This window comes from Tursiops truncatus, chromosome 19 (genome assembly GCF_011762595.2).
Source record: "Tursiops truncatus isolate mTurTru1 chromosome 19, mTurTru1.mat.Y, whole genome shotgun sequence".
Classification (NCBI taxonomy): Eukaryota; Metazoa; Chordata; class Mammalia; order Artiodactyla; family Delphinidae; genus Tursiops; species Tursiops truncatus.
The window spans coordinates 13,392,915-13,413,682 of NC_047052.1; the positions used below are offsets into that span (position 1 = coordinate 13,392,915).

Consider the following 20,768-nt stretch of genomic DNA (forward strand, 5'->3'; position numbering starts at 1 on the left):
CTGGTGCTGAAGTCAAACCTTGTCCAAAAAAATAACAATGTAGGGATACAGATGACTGGGGTACATGGGTGACGATGTCTGGGGTGTATGGGTAGGGAAGAAACACCTCTGTGGTCAGTGGCTGATTTATATTTGGGGATCTGATAACCCACTGTGTGGGCCTTGTATGAAGTTTGAGTGAACTGAAATCAGTAGATACGGACTACACAGCACTCAAGAGAATCCCCTTCACCACTCTGCATTAGCATCACCAAGAGCTTTTCTATAGAAGCTTTGAAAGTCAACATCAAGAGATATGCCTAATACACTAGAAGATGGTGCTACATTCATTTATTCCACCAATATTTACTGAGCACCTACTGTGTGTTACCTCCTTGAATATCTGCTCTACACCCAGGAGTTTTTGTAACTTGGCATGCTGTTTCTGTCCCTCTGAGTCTGGTGGTGACGTTGAGTCTGCCAGAGAGCCTGGTGACAAATTTCACAGGATCCTAAGGCCCATGTCTCTAGTTTTCTCAGATAAAACAGGCACAGCCTTGGGATTTCTGGGAAAAGTCAGAAGGTCCCAAGTATGAAAAATGAGGAGGTGGAGAGTAGACAGCCAAAGATTTTTGGTCAGGAAGCTAGGAAATCTGTTGCAGTGGCTTTTCTGTTCTCCAGATTACTCTGCTGGGGGTGTCTGGGCATCTGTATATTTCACAATCTGGTAATAATAATCAGACATGGAAATCACTAGGTGGTTTCCAGGAGAATGAGGGAACATTGCCTCTTGTTTAAAATGAAGCAAAAGAAAATACCAAGTTTATAGGAGACACAAGGATGGGAGACTCAACTGGACGTAGCTAAAGGCCCCTGTCAGCCCCAGCTCACCCTCTAACTCCAGCAGCTCTGTCAGCACCCAGTCAGGCTTGGCTGTAATCCCAGAGGCAAACCCACCCCAGTTCCCCGCCTCTGTCTATTAGAGTCTGGTCCTCAGATTTTTATCCCACAGGCCCACCCGGCAGAATTTACCCTTTTCTAACTGCAAGCAAAATCTCAGGGAATGAGAGTTGCTTTTGATTAGGCCATTTGCGGAGAGTTTTTACAAGTTAATAATTTGGGGTCATGAGTAAATGTGTATAAGCTAGTGTGACATGTGATGGTGAAAAGTATTAGCATTTACTGTGAGTCATTAGGGGGTCTAGTGCTGTTAACAGGGCACACTGAGGAATCTCTTGCCTTTAAGGAGCTGATGCTGCAACTGGAGAAAGGCGACTTCACATAAAGCAATCAGAAACAAGATCCCATCTGCCAAATGCCAAGTAGGAGTGAAGTCCATAGAACACTGGATATGAAGTCACATGACCTGTGTTCACCAGTCTCTAAGCTTGGTCTCAGCTTCCTTTCTGTAAAATGGGAGAATAAGACCAACCTCTTGTTACTAGGGGATGTAGTAACAGCAGAGTGCTTTCCACTGAGCTTCCAGGGTGTCTGAGGAGGTGTGGCCACAGAACTTGGATCCAAAAGCGCTGGGAGAACTGGAGCCACTTCCATCTCGAACTGCAGCCCTGTATGCGATGCTTTGAAAGAAAGGGGCATCATTCTAAGCCAAGAGGTCCCGGAGAGGGCACAGTGGAGTTTGTTCAGACTTCTGTGAGACCCCAGTGATATGCTGTGGCTGTACCCGCATCACCTCCACCCCACTTGCCCTCCCATGGGCTGCTTGACTACTATGAATCAGCTTGGTAGAAATACAGCAAGGCTTGCTGACGGTGTGGCCGGTGTAGTCACGGCCTTGGGCACAGGGGTGGGAAATTAGCCATAGTACATTCCAGTGTGGGCATTATTGTCCTGCTGGCCAAACCAGGAATCTGGTTTTGTCAGTCCAACTGAGAAACCATTTCTCGGGAAACTTCTTGAACAACTACTTTTGCCAGGCATTGACATTCAGAATAAGATATGCTAACATCATCTAGGCCAGCATTTCCCAAACCAGGTGCTGTGGAATCCTAGATGTTAATAAGGGACTCCTTAGTAAAGGATTCTGTGCTTACTTTCAGGGAAACATGCAAACTATCTTGGGTAGTTTGATGCTTTGAGCACAGCCCCTTCCCCTGTCCCTTGCTCTCTATTTGTCTGCTGGTGGGGGAACTAAAGGATTCCTTGAGGGAATTGCCTGGCTGTCCACTGGTTAGGACTCGGCGCTTTCACTGTCGTGGCCCGGGTTCAGTCCCTGGTCAGGGAACTAAGATCCTGCAAGCCATGCAGTGCAGCTGAAAAAAAAAAAAAAAAGGGTCCCTTGGGGAATTGGCCCACCCCTAAATATTCCAAATATAGTCTAAGTACATCAGGGAGCTTGTTAGAGATGGAGCTCCCCCTTAAGTTCCCACAGAACTGTGCTAGCAGAACCATTCTCAGCTGTCTGACGCAGGCAAAGTGAGAGTGTCCCTTGTCCTTGGAGATCGGGTTGAGCAAAGGATCTCTCTTTCATGTCATCAGGAACTCCCACAAGTGCTGTGCCAGATGACATATTACACCAGGACAGGCCAAGTCATGTAAGGAGGGAAGCCCTCTGGCTGTGTGATCTTGGGTTAGATACTTCATCTCTCTGGGCTCATGTCTCCATCTGTAGACTGGGTAATTGACTGGTCCTCAACACTGATGATATTTATCAAAGACCTTTTCTCCATCTAATGTTTGTCCCCCTATGTACACATGCACCCCAGTCACTACCACATCACCCAGTTTTATTAAGTTTTGTAGAAGGGTTTTTGTTAGAGTAAACGTGTTCTGGAGAGGAGCTGGGGTAGCCCCTTAAAACGACCTAGCCTGCCTGGGAGCCAAGACTTGGTTCTGCGGACTCCCACCATTAACTTGCCACCGTTAACTTGCCAGGCGCACTTGGTCAGAAGAGTTCCGGTCTGATCGTCTGGGTTTGTGGCCCCCTCCTACTCCATTCTCCAAGGCAGGCTGGGGCCACGTGGCCCTGCCCCGCCCTTGCTGGCTCCAGTTTCTGAGTCAGTTGCGGTGGCCTGCTTTCCCCGCCCTTCCCATCAGTCGGGAAGCCTGGATTGTGGGCTGGGGGAAGCCACAGCTTTTCCCACCTGGCACCCACTGCCCCCAGCTCCTAGGTACCTGTTCCAAGCCCTAGAAAACTGCATCCTGGTATGTGAACAGGTAAGAAAGGGGTCGATTTTCTCTCACATGGTTTTCTTTGCCTGACTTGACCACCCCAACTTAGCTGCTTCCTTCCTTCACAGATCACAGCAAGAGGGATTTGAGCTAGACTTGAAAAACACAGTCCCAGAAAGAAGCTCTTAAATATGTGTCAGAAAGGTGGTGTGAATTCTCTGCTCTGGGTTTCTTTTTTAAACCTTTGCTTTCATCAGCCTTGTAGGAAAAAAAATCCAAATAACCATAAAGCAAGTTGCTTCTCTCTGCGTTCCCTTCTGAGTTTTGTAATTCAACAAACCCACTTTCTTAAATGGCTGTCATGGGTTACTGGGGGCTGTTCCACTGGATATTGCTTTAGTTCCTTAGACCTTAATGTACTATGTGCATGAATTATGTACATGAATTACCTATCAAAAATTTATTTAAAATTCTTTAATGGAAAGGAAAAAATAGAATGGCATACATGAGCCTTCCTCATTCAGTTGGTATTCTGAAATTAAAATGAAGTGTTCTGCTTTTACACTTTGCATTTATCCTAATAAATGCACATAAACCAACTAACTGTGATTTTTAAAGTCCATGTGGTATCTGCCACGTTAACAAGCCCATTCCAGGATATGCAGCCTTTGTCCCTAAATTGTGAAATTAGATTGCTTCCAGGTGTTTTGCAATTAATAATTTGACTTTTACGGACAACTCTGTGGAAATAACTTTGTCTTTTAGATTTCTTTTTTTAATCTCTCCTTGGATTTTATTCTCCATCCAGAATAAATACTTGAGGTAAACCCAAGAACATTTATGTAGCTCAGCTCATGTTACACATGGTATTATGAGCTCACTCATAATACTTTTCAGGACCATGATGGCATGAGGGAGTGGGTGGGTAACTTGTATTCTCTGGATTTTTCAGGAAGTGGGATGGAGGCAGTCTAGCGCAGTGGTTGAGACTTGGCCTTTGAAGGCAGGCTAGCCTGGGTTTGTATGCGTAGCTGCCTGACCTTGAACTCTCACCTAATGACTTCAATTAGTTCACATGTAAAATACAGATTATAAAACTCCTTCGGGGTACAGGAAAGGCAGAGATAGTATTTGTAAAACAACATTGGTGCTTAATAAGCACCCCTGGAAGACACTTTCGAACCTGGGGCTTTCTCTGGGCGATTTTAGAAGCTGGGTAGAGTTGAGAGTCATCTCAAGTGCCTTTTTTGACCCCTTCCCCTCTTCTAATTCAGCCACCTGTTAGAGGTTATTTGTTTCTTTTTTTTAACTTGGACCCCTGTCTGTGCTAAGGCTGGAGAACTGGGCATCAGGGAACTTGCAGTTTAGATCAGCCTCTTTCCAAAGGTCCCCCAGACTCAGCCACCTGCCATCAGATCTGGATGCCACCCGTCCCATCTCTTAGCCACCTTCCTCAAAGGGCAGGTTTAAGGGATCACTGGACAGAGTGGAGAATTCCTTGGAAGTCTGTGGACACACCTTTTGTTCCCCACTCTGGTAGTTTGCTGGGAGGCCACATGGAGGCACAATGGAGTACGCATAGGCTGGGTTCTAACCTGGCTGCACAAATTCCCAGCAGTAAAATGGGAATGTTAATACCTGTGCCATAGAATTACATGAGATAATATAGGTAAAGCAGCTGGCACTTACAGGCCCATTACTGTGGAAGGTCAAGGCCATGTTCCAGAGCCTTTGAGAAAGTACCAGAATTAGCCACAAAAGACAGGCAGAAAACTCATGTTCATTGCCTCAGTCAATAAACATTTATCGGGCTGGCTGGTCATGGTGCTGGAAGCTAGGGAGAGATATTGGGTTGGCCAAAAAGTTTGTTCGGGTTTTTCCATACGAACTTAGCCAACCCAATATATAACACAGGCTCCCTGGTCTTGGTACAGGTGTACAGCCCATCCCAAGGGACAGAGGAGACTGACTGCAGCTGCCTGGGCACTTCAGGACAGCCCCCTCCTTAAGAAGGAAGAACAATCTGTTAGGCAGAGATGGGGAGGAAGCGAGAGTAGCAAGTGCTAAAGCCCAATGGCATTTGGGAAAGGGTGGGAAGTTCAGGAGGGCTGCAAAGGGAGATTAGAGGAAGTGGTGGGGACCAAATTCTGAAGAACCCTGAAAGTCAGGTGAGAATTTGGACTTCGTCTCAAGTATATAGGGATTTAAGTGGCTTTGGGGATGCCTGTTCTGGCAGCTTTGGGGGTAGAGGATGATGTTCGAGGCCTGGAATGCCCCCAGCCTTCCACCCCATTTCAGGGGCTTTGATGGTACCCAAGATAAATCATTGCAGAGAGTGGGATTCTCAAGACAGACTTGGCCTGGGGAAGCCTGGCCTGCAAGTTGGGGCCCAGGGTTCTGGGGTTCTGGTCCCAGATCTTCTATGATCAGACCCAGGGTCTCCTCTCCTGCCTCAGCTGAGAGTTCAGGGCAGTCAGGTTTCTTACAGCTCTTGCCTTTTGGAGATCTGCAAAATGTCTCTGGAGACTGCATTCATCCTATCCCCCCACCCCTGCAACACTGTCCATGGTGGCTGTCCATGACCCAGCCTTGGCCTTGGGAGGAAGAGGCATCTTGTCTGAAGTGGACTGACCCCTTGAACCTGAGAGGCTCCATGGAAGTCTGAGAACTGTGGCCTCTAGCCCTGTGACAATCCCAGGGGGCTTCTGGGCTCCGACTCTCCTGCACGCTTGCCTGAGGGCCCTGTTCCACAGCTGGGGGATGGTGTGCCCTGGAACAGGGCTGTGGACATCCTGGGAACATACCTCCCAAACTTCCCAGGGGCTGCTGGGAGTGTTCTGTCTGTGCATCTCAGCCAGGAAGGGGTCAATAGCCAACGCCTGGAGAACCAGCCAGAACTTTCCCTTTGGGTCGATCTCAGGTGACGAAGAGGTGGATGAGTGGGGATGTGGCTACAGTTAGCAACGTTGAGGTCAAGGTGAAGAATTTGAAAGGCCAAAGAGATGTGGACTTGCCACGTGGGCAGCTATTCAGAAAGGTCAGGCCCTGCTCTTCAAGCTTTCTGGGTGCCTGTTATCTGTCGTAGCATGAGAATGTCCACATTCTGGCCCAGGACTCTTACCACATCCAAGCTCCCACTTCTGACTTTATCTGTCACCCACAGGTCTCCTCAATCTTCCCTTCCCAGCTGCCACATCTGCCTTTCCCTCTTTCCCAAGAGCTAGAACTTCCCTGCTTCTTTGTCTTCCTACTTTCTCAAATCATTAACATCTCTTCATATGCACTTTTAAACCATCTTAATCATTTTTTAGTGTATAGTTCAAAGGTATTAAAGTACATTTACATGGTTACAAAACAGATCTCCACAACTTTTTCATACTGTAAAACTGAAACTCTGCCCATTAAACAAAAACTCCCCCTTTCTCCCTCCAGGCAGTCCCTGGCAACCACCGTTCTACTTTCTGTTTCTATGAATTTGACTAGTCTTAGGTACCTCACATAAATGGAATCATAGAGTATTTGTCTTTCTGTATCTGGCTTATTTCGCTTAGCATAATGTCCTCAAGGCTTATCTGTGTTGTAGCATGCATCAGAATTTCCTTTTTAAGGCTGAATAATATTCCCTTGTATATATACCACGTTTTGTTTATCCATTTATCTGTCAATGGACACTAGGGTTGTTCCATGTTTTAGCTGTTGTGACTAGTGCTGCTATGAACATGGGTATACAAATATCTCTTTAAGACCCTGCTTTCAATTCTTTGAGGTATATACCTGGAAATGGAATTGCTGGATCGTATGGTAATTCTGTTTTTAACTTTTAGGAACCTCCATACTATTTTTCATGGCACTTGCAGCATTTTACAATCCTACCACAAGTGCACAAGTGTTCCAGTGTCTCCATATCGCCAACACTTTTTATTATCTGGGTTTTTGGTAGTGGTCATCTTAATGGGTGTGAGGTGATATCTCACTGTGGTTTTTATTTGTGTTTTTCTGGAGATTAGTGATGGTGAGCATCTTTTCATTTAGCTGTTGACCATTTGTATGTCTTTGAAAAAATATCTACTCAAGTCCTTTGCCATTTTTTAATCAGCTTATTTGATTTTTTTGTTGTGAGTTGTAGGAGTTCATTATATATTCTGGATATTAACTCCATATCATATTTGCAAATACTTTCTTCCATTCCATAGGTTGCCTTTTCACTGTGTTGCTGTGTCCTTTAATGCACAAAAGTTTTCAGTTTTGATGTAGTGCCATTTGTCTATTTTTGCTTTTGTTGCCTGTGCTTTTGATATCATATCTATGCAGTCATTGCAAATCCAATGTCATGAAGCTTTTTACGTTTGTTTTCTTCTAGGAGTTTTATAGTTTTGGATCTTAAGCCTGTGTAAGCATTTAATAGCTTTATTGTTTTTATGATATGTGCTTATTATAAAAAATACCAACAATTCAGAAAAGCACAAGAAGAAGAGAAAATCTCAATCCCACTCCCCAAAGGGAACCACTCCCTAATAATATTTTACTGGGCAACTCTCCAGACAGTGCCTTACTTCATCACTCCTCAAACTGTAACCTGCACATGAATCACCTGAGGATTTTGTTAAGTTCTCATTACAAAGGCCTGGGGTGGGCCCAAGACTCCACAAGCTCTTAAGTGATTCTACTGCTATTGATCAGGAAACCATACTTGGAGGAGCAGGGGTCTGTAAGTATACACGCACACAGCTCTATGTCCTATGGGATCATACTATACTTTTTTTTTTTTTTTTTTTTTTTTTTACTATTTTTTAATTTATTTTATTTTTTTGGCTGTGTTGGGTCTTTGTTGCTGCACGTGGGCTTTCTCTAGTTGTGGCAAGTGGGGGCTACTCTTCATTGGGGTGTGCGGGCTTCCCATTGCAGTGGCTTCTCTTTGTTGTGGAGCATGGGCTCGAGGTGCATGGGCTTCAGTAGTTGTGGCACGTGGGCGCAGTAGTTGTGGCTTGCAGGCTCTAGAGTGCAGGCTCAGTAGTTGTGGCGCATGGGCTTAGTTGCTCCGCGGCATGTGGGATCTTCCTGGACCAGAGCTCGAACCCATGTCTCCTGCATTGGCAGGCAGATTCTTTTCTTTTTAATTTTATTTATTTATTTATTTATTTATTTATTTATGGCTGTGTTGGGTCTTCGTTGCTGCATGCGGGCTTTCTCTAGTTGCGGCGAGCGGGGGCCACTCTTCATTGCAGTGCGTGGGCTGCTTATTGCAGTGGCTTCCCTCATTGTGGAGCACGGGCTCTAGGCGCGTGGGCTTCAGTAGTTGCGGCAGGCGGGCTCAGTAGTTGTGGCTCACGGGCTCTAGAGCACAGGCTCAGTAGTTATGGCACACGAGCTTAGCTGCTCCGCGGCATGTGGGATCTTCCCGGGCCAGGGATCGAACCCGTGTCCCCTGCATTGGCAGGCGGATTCTCAACCACTGCGCCACTGGGGAAGCCCTCCATCATTGTTTATAGTGGCCACGTATTATCCCATTGCATGGTCGGATGGTAATTCAGCTAGTTCCTATGGAAGAAGTTCAGGTGCTACCAAGTTATCACTGTTAGAAATAATGCATTCACAAACATCGTTGTCACCATGTCTTTGTTTACCTGAAGGAATTACTGTTATGGTGTTTATTTGTCTTTCTAGGAATCAGGCCAGAACTAACACATTCAAATGTATTAGTCCTCACGGTCACCTGGGGGACTGGACACTTAATCTCAAGGCTCTGCCAGCCCACCAATGGTGAGGGGCAGAGCAGTGTGGGATAGAGGTGGGACAAGTGTGGGGTAGGTGGAGGATCACATGGGCCTGGGAGGAGGCAGTGGTGGCCAGCACTGTCGGTGCCCACTCTTCAGCCAGGCAGTGTGTGTCTGGTGCTCATTTAATGTCCACAGCTCCCTGGTAGGTTTGACTTAGTCTCCCCCGGTTTACAGATGAAGAAACTGAGGTGCAGGGAGGACTGCTAGCTTCCCACAGTCACTCAGGCGTGATGAGGCAGTGCAGAGGACACGCCCGACCCTGCATAGGTTGCTGTCACCTCGTGTGCCCTGCCTCGTCTCCCGAGAGGCCCTACCCTGCGCTCCAGCCTCTGCAGAGCCCCGGTCTCACCGGATTCAAGAGTCTGCGGGCTGCCCTGCGCTGCCAGGGCTGTCCCTGCTTTTGTGCAAGATAATCCAAGCAGCTACCAGCCCGTCAGGCAGCTGTGGAGCGAGCCCCCGGCCCCTTCCCCTCTCCTGCCCTGAGAGCAGGGGACCAACTAGAGGATGCCTCCAGGCTGTCATCTCTGCAGGCCATGCAGGGTAAGGCCTTTGCTGAAACGATCCAGGGGCTGGGGTTAGTTTAGCACTCTGGGGCAGGGTTGGGGTATGTCCAAGGTCAACACCTCCTCCCTGGCCAGGGCTCCCTGGATGGAGCTCAGAGGATGTTGGAGGCTCCAGAGTGGTCACTGATCAGTTGGACTGCAGGGATTTGCAGGGATGGGAGCTGTTGAGAGCACTGGACAGGCTTAGACAGCCTGAACTTGAATCCAAGCTCTGCCACATGCTGCCTGTGAGACCTTGGGCAAGTCAGGGCACCTCTCCAGTCTCACTTTCCTCAGCTGTAAAATAGGAGTGAGCATAGGCTCTCCCTGTACCCTCTCATACCTATTAGGATGGCTGTTATGTAGAAAGAAAACAAAATAACAAGCATTGGCTGGGATATTGAGAAATTGGAACTCTTGTGCACTGTTGGTGGGATTGTAAAATGGTACAATCCATTTCCATGATACTGTGGAAAACAGTTTGGCAATTCCTAAAAAAATTAAAACTAGAACTACCATATGACCCAGCAGTCCCACTTCTGGGTGTACACCCAAAAGAATTAAAAGTGGGGTCTCAAAGAGATATTAGTACACCCATGTTTGTAGCAGCATTATTTGCAATAGGCAGAAGGGTAGAAGCAACTAAAGTGTCCAGTGACAGATGAATGGATAAACAATATGTATATGTGTATGTATACACACACACACACACACACACACACACACACACTCTGGAATATTATTCAGACTTAGGAAGGAAATTCCGATGCATGCTATGACGGATGAATCTTGAGGATGTTATGCTAGGCAAAATAAGCCAGACACAGAAAGACAAATTCTGTATGATCCCACTTATGTATGGTACCTAAGAGTAGTCAGATTGTAGAAATGGAAAGTAGAATGGTGGTTGCTGGGAGCCGGGGGTAGTTATTGTTCAATGGATTTAGAGTTTCAATTTCGCAAGATGAAAATATTTCTGGAGATAGATGGTGGTGATGGTTGCAACAATGTAAATGTACTTAATACCACTGACATGTACACTTAGAAATGGTTAAGATTTTATGTTATATGTATATCAGTACAATTTTAAAACTTGGGGGAGAAAGTAGTATATGCCTCACAAGGGTTTTGTAAGAGTTGAGTGAGACAAGTGAATGTGAATTATTATTAATGTCAGATCTGGGAACATCCAAGACTTCTTTGCCTCATGGACCCAGGCATTGGAGGAGATTTGTGTATCCCTGTGGGGAGCAGTTGCGCCATTCTGTATGAGATGCTCAGGATGGGGTTGAAGTCTCTCATCAGGGGAGACTTCCTGGAGGAATGACAGGCCCTGCTCAGAGGGTTCCTAGCATTTGTGGGATGGGTAGATTCCAGACATCGGAAAGTCCCTGGCAAAAAATCACTTCCACTAAGGGGCAGTTTGCAGGGAGGAGATTTTAGCTCCGCCTAGAGGACTTGTGACCAGAGCTGGCCGAATGTGGAACAGGCTGCCTCATGGAGTGGTGAGCTCCCCATTAGAGGAGGCATGTGAGGAGAGGCTGGGCAAGCTGTAGAGGAGACTCCTGCATGGAGTAGGGGTGGAGTCAGAGGGTTTCCTAGGCTCTGCGCCTCTCTAATGTGATCCAGTCGGCAAAGTTATATGTAACAGGCCTGTGTAAAGGTGGGACCCAAGTAAGAGGGAGGGGGCAGGCAGGTGAGAAGGCTTGCTGCCAGCCTTCCCCTAAACAACAGTAATAATAGTTGCTGCCATTTATTCTGGGTACACACTGTTAAATGCTAAACCGGCTTGATCTCAGATCCTCACCACAACCCTGTATGGTGGGTGCTACAGTCATCCCCATTTTACTCCTGGGAACTGAGGCCCAGGGGTTAAATCTCCTGCCCAAGGTCAGCCAGTAGGCAGTGAGATGGAATTTGAAACCAGGCGGTCTGGTGCTAGCCCACTCTGTTGGGTGGAAGTCTCCAAATCTGCCTCCGCAAGCTGCCTACTCCCTGCCACCCTGCCCCTGGCTGATAGTTCCTGGGTCCTGACACTCTCACAGGTAGGGATTTAGCAGCTGCCACCTACCCCTGTGAGTCCTCGGTGCCCCCCTCACTCTGACGGGTTTCTCTGCGGTGCCAGACCCCATCTGCTTGGGTCTCCAGGGTTCAAGGATAACACTGCAGACAACACTGGCCTTATTGGGAGCCAGGCTCCTTGTCACTCAATGTCCCCCTTCTTCTGTTTAACAGGACCCTCCTTGACAACTCTCTACAGGGCTCCAAGTCTTTCCCATAGCTGTTGAGTTCATTCTGCCTTTTTTGCAACTGAGTTTTTTCCAGCCCAGCTCTCTGGGTGCCAAGACCTTGTCCACATGATTCAATTTGTCCAAGTTCCCAGGCTAGCACCCGCAAGTCAATAAATGCTGTCCTTAATGGTGGCAATACGGTGGCCTCCTCTGTCTTTCGAATTACAGAGGAAGCCCTGGCAGGGACGGCGATTGAGCCAGAATGACCCAGTTAGTGGGGATGCCATTCACACCTTATGAAGATGCAGGGAGCTACCGTTTAAAGACATCTCCATGCCAGGTAGGGTGCTAAGCTCTACGCGGGCACTAGCTCACCAAATTCACACAGAGCCCAGGAGGTGAAGAACTGCAATTTTCCCATATTACAGATGAGGCAACTGAGACCTGGAGAGGTTAAGTCACATGTTCAGAAGCTCAGATCTTTCTTTCTCCCCATTGCTGCCTTGGAGGCTTTGCATTGGTAGCTGATCCGATAGCAGTAATATTAGTGCCACTTGCTGCTTAGTGGAGAAGTCGTACATCTAAGATTGCTGTCCGCCTCCCTCCTGGTACCCTCACTGCCACCCTGGGAGTGGGCCTGGGTAGTGCTATTTTGTGGATGAAGAAGGTGATTAGGGGCTTCCCACGGTCCCATAGTGGAAGGGGTACACCAGAGCAGGGTGGTGATCCTTCTGGCCCGCCTTGCTCTGCAGACCCCTTCCCACCTCCACTGCACTGGGTCTCAGGCTATGTAGCCCTCCTGCTTGTCTCTTTGGAGGGTCTGTCCCAGGCCCCAGTGAAGCAGCTCTGCACAGAGGCCAGCAGACCAGCTGGCCCAGCAGAGGCTGGGCTGGGGCCAGGTGCTTTCCAGTGTCTTCCTGCAGCTGGGAAACCTTTCTTGGATGACATCTCTGCAGAGGGTGCCCCCTGGTCCTACTTGCCCTGGTTCCCCTCCCAGCCAAGAGAAGACCACTCTTCTCCCTGTCCGTGGAAATCACATAGGCAACATAATTTTTGACTGTCAGGCTGCAGCAATGGAGTTCTGGAACCTGGAAGCCTATAAGGCGTGACTGTTAACCCCAGAGGAGGAAGCTGAGGCTGGTTCAAAATCTGGGACTTAAACCCTGGGCTGTCTGCTGGCAAAGCCCATAACACTGACTACATAATTTTTATTTTATAATTTTTAAGCTTTTAAAAAATAATTAGTGGGGGTTTTTTTAGGACAGTTTATCAATAGATTTACAGAAAGATTGAGGAGAAAGTATAAAGAGGTCCATATGGCCACCCTACCCCAGTCACACAGTGCCCCTTGTTATTAACATGTGTTATTAGTGTGGTAAGTTTGTTACAATTGATGAATAAATATTAATACATTATTATTAGTATATTAAAACATTATTAAAGTTCATAGTCTACATTAGGGTTCACTCTTGGTGGTGTACATTTATGGATTTTGACAAATGTATAATGAAATTGTGACAATGTCAGAATAGTTTCACTGCCCTGCAAATCCTCTGTGTTATACCTATTCCTCCCTCCCTCCCTGCATCCTCTGACAACCACCAATCTTTCTGCCATCTCTGTAGTTTAGCCTTTTCCAAAATATCATACAGTTGGAATCACACAGTATGTAGCCTTTCCAGGTTGGTTTCTTATACTTAGAAATATGCATTTCCACTTCCTTCATATCTTTTTGTGGCTTGATAGCTCATTTCTTTGCAGTGCCTAATAATGTCCCATTGTATGGATGTACTATAGTTTATTCACTTATTAGGGGATATTTTGGTTGCTTCCAGCTTTTGGTGATTATTAATAAAGCTGCTATAAACGTATGTGTGCAGGTTTTTATGTGGACATAACATATGGTAAGGCTATGTTTAGCTTGTAAGAAACCACCAAGCTGTCTTCCAAAGTGGCTGTACCATTTTGCATTTCCACCAACAATCAATGAGCGTTCCTGTTGCTCTACTTCTTGTCAGCATTTAGTAGTGTAAGTTTCTTGGATTTTAGCCACAAAGTAATAGGTATATAGTGCTATCTCATTGTTGTTTTAAATGTAATTCCCTAGTGACATATGTTGTTGAGCATCTTTCATATGCTTATTTGCCATCCATATATCTTTTTGGTGAGGTGTCTGTTCAGATTTCTTGACCACTTTTTAATTGGGTTCTTTTGTTTTTTCTTGTTGAGTTTGAAGAGTTTTTTGTATATTTTGGATACAAGTCCTTTATCAGGTCTTTCGTAAATATTTTCATCTTCTTAGCTGTGTCTTTTGCAGAGCAGAAGTTTTAAATTTTAATAAAGTCTAACTTATTAATGTTTCCTTTTATGGATCGTGCTTTTAATGTACATAATAACTCATTACCAAACCCAAGGTTACCTGGATTTTCTCCTATGTTATATTCTAGAAGTTTTATGCTTTTGCATTTTACATTTAGGTCTAAGATCCATTTTGAATTAATTTTTGTAAAAGGTATAAGGTCTGTGCCTAGATTCTTTTTTTTTTTTTTTTTGGTATGTGGGTGTCCACTCGTTCCAGTACCATTTGTTGAAAGGACTATCCTTTCTCCATTGAATTGTCTTTGCTCCTTTGTCAGAGATTAGTTACTTATATTTATGTGGGTCTACTTTTGGGCTCTCTATTCTGTTCCATGGGTTTATTTGTCTATTCTTTTGCCAGTACCACACTGTCTTGTTTACTGTAGCTTTATATAAGTCTTGAAGTCAGGTCGTGTGTGTCCTCCAAATTTGTTCTTCAATATTGTGTTGGCCATTCTGGGTCTTTTACCTCTCCATATAAACTTTAGAATCAGTTTGTAGATATCCACAAAATAACTTGCTGGGATTTTGATTGAGATGACATTGAATCTATAGCTCAAGTTAGGGAGGACAAACATCTTAACAATATTGAATCTTCCTATCCATGAACATGGAATATCTCGATTTATTTATGTCTTCCTTGATTTCTTTCATCACAGCTTTATAGTTTTGATCATGTAGATCTTCAACATATTTTGTTAGGTTTATATCAAAGTATTTCATTTTGGGGGTGCTAATGTAAGTGGTGTTGTGTTTTTATTTATTTATTTTATTTAATCTTTTGGCTGTGTTGGGTCTTCGTTGCTGCACGCAGGCTTTCTCTAGTTGTGGTGAGCGGGGGCTACTCTTCATTGTGGTGCATGGGATTCTTATTGCAGCGGCTTCTCTTGTTGTGGAGCACAGGTTCTAGGCGCGCGGACTTCAGTAGTTGCAGCACACAGGCTCAGTAGTTGTGGCTTGCAGGCTCTAGAGCACAGGCTCAGTAGTTGTGGCGCACGGGCTTAGTTGCTCTGCGGCATGTGGGATCCTCCCTGACCAGGGCAGGAACCCGTGTCCCCTGCATTGGCAGGCAGATTCTCAACCACTGCACCACCAGGGAAGTCTGGTGGTGTGTTTTTAATTTCAAGTAGATAATATGTGTGCACAGTAAAAAAAAAAATCAGGGACTTCTCTGGAGGTCCAGTAGTTAAGATTCCATGCTTCCACTGCAGGGGGCATGGATTTGATCCCTGGTCGGGGAACTAAGATCCCACGTGACACACCGTGCAGCTGGGAAAAATCAGAAAAAATCAAAAGATAAGATTGGTTTACAGTGAAAAGTAGCTTCCTCTCCATATCCTATTCCTTAGGACTCTGTTTTCATCTGTCCAAATACAATCACTGATACTAGGTTCTGTGGGTCCTTCTAGAGATTGAAATACATACTCAAGCTCATATTTATATTTATTATTCATTTGACAAACATCCATGAGCATTTATGATGGGCCAGGCACAGGAGATGGGGCAAAGAACAAAAGGAAGTCCTACTCTCATGGAGCTTACATTTGTTGCAGTTGGCATCACCAACTAGATCTCCACTCCTCACAAAAACTCTGCCCAGCAGGTATTATCCCTGTGGGAAGGGCTCAAGATTGAAGGAGGATTCTCTGGGGCCAACCAAATTCTCCAAGAGCTCAAGCAGAGAGGCTGGTCCTGCCAAGAGCTATGGGTAAGGCTGCTCAAGGCCAGAAGAAGCAGGTTCTTGAAAGGAGGGCTTCTTGCTAAGGCAATGGGTAGAGATGAGGAGGAGGTGAGGAGGCAGCTAAAGGAGGCTGCCAGCCCAGTCTGGAGCCAGATTCATATCAGATTAATGACTTGGAAGCCCTCCTATTCCCAGATGGCTGCATTTTAATTCCTTAGTTTTGTTTCCTCTCGGTTTCTTCTTAGACACATTCTTCTGGAGTCGAGTCTAACCTTGTTTGGATGACCTCAGGAGGAAAGGGATTTATCTATACTGTGAGTAACCCTGCCAGGGGAGTGATCAGGGTGTCTCCAGAGGTGCAGAGGGAACTGTGGTCATGAGAGGTTATGATGAAGAGCCGGGGAGAGGCAGTCAGCTGCTGGGATCAAGGTGTCTGAGTGGCAGATGTGGGCCAAGTTGGCTTTCCCACCTGGGTCTCCCTCCCAGGCTGGAGGTGACACTCTTAGACATGGCACTGGGCTCTCTGGCATCCCATTTCCCATGTCTGCCTTAGACACTGGAGCCAAGGGACGCCCTGCAGCCACATATATGCCACCCTCTACCCATCCCCCAGCCCAGCTAAAATTATTTGTGTCCATTTGCAGTGAGGGTGGAGCTGTTCTTATCTGTATGTGTCATACATGTAGTAATAATAGTTCACCACTGACCAGGCTGAGGGCCAATAACTGCAAATTTCATTCCCATTTTATGGATGAGGAAACGGGAGCTCTGAAGCCAAATAACACTGCATTGCCTCCAGAGGGTCCCAGCACCCAGGGTGGCAGCACACACAGTTGGGGTCCTTCTCCCCAACTTGACACGTTTGTTAAGGCCTCACTCAGGCAGCTCAGGTGGTGCCTGCTGTTGACCCTCCTGGCTGAGCTGAGCCTTTTCCTCTCTCTTAGGTTCTTGGGTGGTTCTCTGGCTCCCACCTTCCCAAGCGGCACTGCTTTGGGCCATTTCTGATTATTTCCTAGGCGTCCACCTCTTAAAGTGGAGTTACCCCCTCACAAGGTTTAGCTAGTTTTATGGTTCTTGTTACAAATTGCCAGGTAGGACCGATCCAGAAAAATTGGAGTATTTTATCAGTGAGCATGTATCAGACATATGTGTCTCTTACCAAATACATCTCTTTAATTCCTAGAGGCAGAAAGGATTTACTTATATGGTGATTTACACTCTGTACAAATGTAAGCAATGTGTTCTTGAGCCCCTGCATCTGTTAGGTGTTACCAATTTTACTGAGTAGAGGATGATTCTTCACATAGCTGTACCTCCTGGGAATATACCAGGCAAATGCCCGGGTGGCTCCGGCCCTGAAGGGACAATTCTGTAAAGAGTCTAGGACTCCTTTCCATCTAGGCATGGCTCAAACTGCCTGGAAGAGCTGTCCCCCAGGCCCTGCCAGGCACATGAACATCCAGTAGAGACTCTAGAGGTCACCTTCCTTCACTGCAGGGCTTGGAGGAATGGTGGTTGTCCTGGCCTCCAGCTTCGGCCTCCAGCTCATCTTGCACATCAGTGTTCCCTGAGTGAGTGTGTTCACCAGGTCATTCCCCTGCTCACAACCTGTACTGGCTCCCTGCTGCCTGACACTCAAGAGCTGCTTGGCTTTCAAGGCCTTCTATAGTCCTGTGTTGGCCTGCCTGACCAAAGTAGACTCCCATGACACCCTGATGCCACTTCTCGGCTCCAAGACAAGGGACCTTCTCTGCTGTCCCGAGCATTTGCCATGTGGGCCTCATCTCCACGCTTTGTTCACTTTCTCCCCACTTCTCCCTCCTCAGTGTCTTCTCTTGTCCCCATTTTCCAGCCTTCATCCTCTAGTTTAAGTCTCCTTCTCCTTGCCATGAAACCTACTTTGATCACATCGGCCAACTTTGATCCATCCCTGCTTCAAACACTTATTACATTTATCGTCCATAAAGACTAGCCTTGAACCATTCTGTATATGTTCTCTCAGCCTGCCTCCAAGACCGCCAACTAGCCTGTGATTTCCATAAGGGCAGAAAACTGAATCCCTGAGAGTCTAAGATGGTTCTGGGCATACTGCCTGCTTACTAGCCATTAATAGCGAGGCACTGTATATGGAAACATTCTGTAACTCTCAGACAAGACACCAAATGCAGTAGGGCTCTTAGTGTTGCCATATTCCACTGATTCACACCTTTCCCCCACTCCCCACATTTTAACATCTCTGAAATCAGGATCAATGGCAAATCACAATTTAACTGATAGATTTTTCCTCCTCTTTCTCAGTGTCACGTAAAATATTGGTGCATTTTACAATCCATTGTGCATTAGACTTGGTGAAATAAGGTGTTACTGGTTGATGAGAGAATCTGTTGATAGCTGTTTCTGGATTGGACCTGGGAAAAAGCATTTGGGAGAAATGAGGGAATTCTGGGAAAGATGAAGGGACACGGGATGAGGAGAGGATGCTGGGAAAAGTGGAGGATGCTGGGGGAGATGAGGGATGCTGGGAGAAGTGGGGAATGCTAGAAAAGGACGGGAGGGTACCCTATTGGGCCCAGAAGCTTCCTGAATCATTCTGAATTGATTCAGCTATTCCTTCCTTCCATAATCCTGTCCTCTGTGCATATGCTACTTCAGAGGCTGATTCACAGAGGCAACCTCTGGGTCCTGACTCTGAAGTTGCAGGGTGCTCAGGTTACCCCTCCAGCTCCAGATTCTTTTGGGCTCCATCCCATATGCTGGGCCTTCCTTGGCCTCACAGTCAGGCTCTTCCAGCTGCATAAAGCTGTTGGGTGGGGGAATGTGGTCTCCTTTTGCCTTCAGTCTGCCCTCAGACTGCTGATAATGTGGAGTTACCAGCAAGGGCTTTGGGGTCAGACATATTTAGATTTAATGCTTGCTGTCCCATTTGCTAACTGTGTGAATTTTGGCAACTTGTAGACCTTTCTGAGCTTTGCTTTCCTCATCTTTAAAATGAGGGTGAGGGAATTTCCTGGTGGTCCAGTGGTTAGGACTCCGTGCTTTCACTGCCGAGGGGGCGGGTCAGGGAACTAAGATCCTGCAAGCCACGTGGCACGGCCAAAAAAATTAAAAATAAATAAATAAAATATGAGGGCTAGAATTAGAATTCTAATTCTGGTATTGATGTGTGTGTGTGGTGGGGGGGATTAAATGACATAAAGTGATTAACATTAGCTATTATGATGATGATGATGACGATCATCATTGTTCCTTTAGTCCTTTTATTCAAGCTCAGGTAGCCCCAGCTTCCCATGGACACTGCCTACATTGTCAACCCAGATTTTATGGGCCGCAAACATCCCTGAAGCAGAGGCAGCACCACCTGCATGGCCGTCCCCAGCCGTGACTAGGAGCTCTCACTCTTTTTCCATCATTCTACTAGTTTTCACTGAGCACCTCCTGTGTGTCCACTGGGGGCTGTGCCGGGTGAACACCAGAGCTCTAGTTTCATTGGAAAAATAAGGCAAAATTCCATTGAAGGTTATGGCTAAAAACCAGTACAAAGAAAAAGAAATGTAAGTGAGGTTCCTTTTCAACAGAATGGAAGATTTGATAGTTTTTTGGGGAAACTCTACAAAAACATCCAGAAACTTAGGATATAAAACAATCAGCACATTTTTTTATGCATAGCTGAGCTGCATGGGAATAAGGATAGCCCTGGGCAAGACAGTAAAGGAAGTTGGGAAGGAGTGAGGCTGCTTTGCCTTCCCTGAGTGCCCTTCACTGGTCTGGATATCCAGGGAAGTAGATCTGAATAACCATAGGGACTAGAGCCAAAGTTTTGAGCCCACATGAAGCAGGGAGGTAGAAATGAGACCCCCACATACACCTGGGACCCTTAAGGGTTTAAGCTTCTTTTAAGTGCAGTTAGGCCAGAAAAAATTCAACCTCTGGAAGAAGCAGAGAAGGAAGATTTTCTAACCTGGCCTGGGTCTGGTTTGAGAAGGGGAAGACCTCCTCTGAGAAATGTATAATCACACATCTGCCCTCTTTTGGATTTGGGATCAAATTTACACTGCTCATGTGATCCTAGTGTCTCTAGGCCAGGAAGTGATCATAAAAGCTACTCCTGGCTGGAAAATTCATAGAGAAAGAAAGTAGAATGGTTGCCAGGACCTGAGGGGAGGGGGATATAGGGAGTTGTTTAATGAATATAGAGTTTCTGTTTTGCAACATGAAGAGTCCTGGAGATTGACTGTACAACAAGATGAAAATATTTAGCACTCCTGAACTGTATACTTAAAAATGGCTGAGATAGTAAATTCTATGTTATGTATATTTTACCACAATTTTAAAAACGCACACAAAAAACAAAAAAAACCAAAAAACTACTCCTACCTGGTACTCCTTGGAACACCTGGAAGAAGCAAAAGCAAAACCTTCAACCCAGCCTGCTCAGGCTGCCCACAGGATGCCTGTCAAACATGAACAGTCCAAATTAGAAATGCATGAGGAAGCCAGCCACCATGAGGGAGTCAGCAGCAAGATCAAGAAAGAAAGCAAGAGAATCAAACTTACGGTTCCCAAAGGGGAAATGTGGGGGGGAAGTGATAAATTAGGAGATTGGGATTAACATATACACACTACTATATATAAAATAGATAGCTAATACGGACCTACCGTATAGCACAGGGAACTCTACTCAATATTCTGTAATGACCTATATGGGAAAAGAATCTGAAAAAGAATGGATATATATATGTATAACTGATTCACTTCTCTGTACATCTGAAACTAACACAATATTGTAAGTCAACTACACTCCAATAAAAATTAAAAAACAGCAAAAAGAAAAAAATCAAGGTGTTGGCAGGGTTGGCACCTTCTAAGGGCTGGATCTGTTCCAGGCTTCTCTCCTTGGCTTGTAGTTGTTCTTCTTTTTCCCATTTCTCTTCATAAAGTCTTTCCTCTGCATCTGCCTCTGTGTCCAATTTCTCCTTTTCAGAAGGATATTAGTCATACTGGGTTAGGGCTCACCCTTACCACCTCATTTTAACTTACCTCTGTAAAGACCCTGAAACCATGGTTAAAT

The 20,768-nt window shown here is 45.9% G+C and overlaps 1 protein-coding gene across 7 annotated transcripts in view; it reads left to right on the forward strand.

Annotated features, from left to right (window-relative positions):
* The window catches only part of SF3B3 (splicing factor 3b subunit 3), a 73,960-nt gene extending 53,312 nt beyond the window's left edge, over positions 1-20,648 (forward strand). For 2 of the 7 annotated variants that reach the window (XR_012327914.1, XR_012327917.1), the window contains exon 27: positions 1,226-20,648. The gene's annotated coding sequence lies outside the window, so the exon portion shown is untranslated. The remainder of the gene's footprint in view (positions 1-1,225) is intronic. The other 5 variants (XR_012327915.1, XR_012327918.1, XR_012327920.1 and 2 more) reach the window with 5 other exon arrangements.
* Positions 20,649-20,768: the final 120 nt, after the last annotated feature.